Below are 3,776 nucleotides of genomic sequence, written 5' to 3'. Positions count from 1 at the left end.
CAGAACTAGGCAGACCACTATTGGGAAGGACACCAAAATGAAAGAGCCAGCTGGGACAGGAAAACAACGACTTGAGGGAAGCGGCCAAGGCAATGATGCTCTTGGTACAGAATGCTAAGGAAACTATGAAGAGTTTTTAATTAACTTGTAATGCTGGGCTTGGGGCCAATTTCTTGTTGGCCTCTTGCTGTCCCTTTCTCTGCTGCTGGTTTTTTTGCTGGTCTTTTGTAGCTGTATTGTTTTGTTTCCTTCTTGGATATCTTTCGATTGTAATCAACTTTCGAGTCCCTTAAAACCTGTTTTTACTTAATCAAAAACAATCATTCACAACATTTGAAACTCATTCATCAAGTCTTATATGTTGTTCATGTTGGCCATTTGGTGGAATTGATTATGTGTTGCATTGATGTTTTGTCATTGATGTCAACACTAGTTGTTTGGATGCTTTACCGGCACCCTTCTAGTCTTGGTAGGTTGAGTGGTTTCTGGTTGGTTTGGATCCAGCATGATCCGATAGGCTTCGATATAGTTTGGTTATGGAATTGGCTTGTTCATGATACTCATGTTCATATTCAGTAAATTGGTTTTGGTCTGGTGATCGGATGCTATCCTGTTTGCTTAGGAAGCTTGGCTTGCGGTTCCAGCGAGGGTTTCACCAGCAGAGCTTTTGATGAAGATATTTGATGATATGCATAAGTGGTGTTGGTGCAGCTTCTGGTGGAGTTTCAGAATGTTGATGGTGATCATGTTCGAGACTTGGCGGATGGAGATCATTGTTGTAGCATGTGGACCTATATTGGGTCCCGATTGATCTAGGTTATGGATCAGCTTAATGTAACATGTGGATTGGACCTCTCGATGTGTTTCCAGGATGTCTTATGTGTTGGATATTATTTGTTTGGTCTAAGGACGACATGTTTTATAATTATGTAATTGGTTTATTGTCTGGTGGCCGACCTAATTGTTTATGGTCGAGGGTTTGTATATATAGATGTAAGATCTCATTGTAAATTAGATATAAGAATGGGATATGGATATGTAATGTGTGAATAATATAATATCCTTCAGGCAGAGGATTTGGTCGATCATTGGAGATCGAATTGGGTTTATGTAAGAGGATTTAGTCCTTTGGTATTGAGCTTAACCGGAACTGTACTCAGGCATAGAAGATGCTATCTTTGTAGTTCACCACTTCTCCAGATTGTAGTATGGATTTCTATGTAGTCAGTGAGGCTCCTTTTGTGATGAGAAGTGCGCTCTAGGTTGTTGGCCTTCTTGCAAGTGCCTCAATTGTAATTCACATACTTACTGCAAAAGTATTATCTGACTGTGGGTAGGCTTCCCGCCGTGGTTTTTCCCTTTATCTAGTTTTCCACTTATAAATCTTGGTGTCATGTGGATGGTATTTATTTTGTGATTATTGTTTATGCTTAATTGGTTTAACTACTATTATGGTATTTGGTTTAAGCATTCTGATATTAATGTTTTGAGTTCTGGTATTAAATTTTTAATTGCTTAAGGTTCCAGCAATTTGTGACAACTGATTCACCCCCCCCCCACTCTCAGTTGTCTTCTGGTTATTTGAATTGTCTAACAGTTCTTACCAACCTTGGCTGATATTATTGAATTTGTATCCTTAGGGGTTGATCATTGGACTATCTTTTATAGTTCATATACCTATCACCTAGAACAAGACCATTGTAAGGATTAACAACTAAGTATAATTTGCTATGTTGTTGTACAAAAATTAGATACAGTTGTACCTCCTCTAGGGTTGAATCACTTCATTTGGGTCTAATTTGAGTTGCTAACTATAGTGTTGTATATTGTACTCCTTAATTGTCAACCCAATTTCACACTTTGCTTGACACTTGCTTTAGTTTCTGTTCCCTTGGACCAAAATAGGGGCTTAATTGAGACGACAAAAACCCTAGATAGGGGCACCCAATGCCCCAGTCTTGCCTATTTTGGCTGATTTTTTTGGGAACATGATTTTTGTGTCTACTGATCCTAAATTTAAATAGTTTTTGCAATCTCATCAACTTCAAAAAGGCTTGCCCAACACACTAGTCTGACATAAAAAATCTACTTTCAGTCAATAGTGCACCTTTGAATCTCTATTCCATTTTGATAGCTTTTAATGTTTTTATGTATGCTTATAATTCTATTTTATCAATTTACATTGTCATTTATGCATGGCTTTAGACCTAATTACACAATATCTAAATAAATCAAACCATCTTCTATACAGCAAAGGAACAAAATCCAGGTTGCTTAACTCTCTTTGATTAGAGTTAGTCAAACTAAACACCTTTGGTCCATTTGTGTTCTAATGATTTATGGAAGAGAGGTCGGTTATGGTTAAATTACTAGTTAGATTGGTCCATCTCTTTTCCATATCAAACACTAACAACAAAAATATCTCTTACTAGGTCAATAAAATCTATTCCAATGGGAAATTAGTCACTTTTTTAATACAACAACTATTTTGGATTCGTGTATGATCATTTCAAAATTGATACAACATTAATACAACTGCATATTGGATGCCATTTAGCTAAAACTTATAAGTTATACTCCTAACCATATCACACAACTAATTATTAAAAGTATTTTGAAAATTGTGGCTACTAGTGAATGAATGACTTTAGTTTGCAATCAATTTTCTAACACTTACTCTATGATTCTAGTATTTTTTTATAGTTTATCATCAATCTATGATCACTTTTTTTGCAGTTTATCATTGACAGTAGTAAGTTGTAGTATATCTCCACTTTGTAGATCTTGAAGGCATCTACCAAATAGTATTGCATTGTTATTATAAGTGGATTTGGAAGGGTTTTCCACTAGTTCCCTCATTAATATTTGCACTAACATTGTAACAGAGATCTACACATATTCATCCAATTTCTAATTGCATACATAATTCTAGGTCTTTCACCACAGACAATATATTTCTTTCAATTTGCATGTGCATGAATTGCAAACTTTGTGGGTTGCTATCAAGAAGTGGAATATGTTGGCTTATTTTTTCACATCACAACTCTCATATTTTCCCACCTTACCCACATAGAATCTAAGTGATTAGATAGTTCTAGGGTTTGTGTTTGATTTTTATAAAATGGTAAATCAAGCTAATTTCTCAATTGGGTACAATACAAACATTTATTCTATTTCATCTTTGAAATGCTCATAATGTTTTCCTACAAATCCTCATATTCACCCATGTGGAGCTTCCACTCAAACAAAAGCTTAAATGTACAATAAAAATATTTCATTCTTTAACTCGAAACTAAAATCAATAAAAATTTCAAACATTGTTGAATAAATATTAATTCCCATAAAGCCTTTATGAGAGAAAACATGTTAAAATGGGATGCAAAAGAATAACAAAACAATCACACAAAATGAAACTGAATATACCTTGGTAAAACTCTTTTAATAAAAAAAAATTAACTTACACTACTCAATGTAAAACTATACAAAAATAGTTATACATTCAAAGTTTATCCATGAAAGATTTATTCAGCAAAAAAGCATAGTTGCCTTCTTCCATGTGATCGAGCTAATGGGAAACATGTAGGCACGCATCTCACTTCATACTTCCTATGCATCTCACTTCATACCACTAGCTCGATCACATGGAAGAATGCAACTATGCATCTCACTTCATACCACCACACATGTGCTTGCTTATAAAGACAAACTCACACAGAACCATTAAGTGATACTACATAAAACTATGAGCCCATTAAGTCGCATGCTCACTAAATCTT

Source organism: Cryptomeria japonica, chromosome 3, assembly GCF_030272615.1.
Source record: "Cryptomeria japonica chromosome 3, Sugi_1.0, whole genome shotgun sequence".
NCBI lineage: Eukaryota > Viridiplantae > Streptophyta > Pinopsida > Cupressales > Cupressaceae > Cryptomeria > Cryptomeria japonica.
This window is presented reverse-complemented; position numbering follows the sequence as displayed.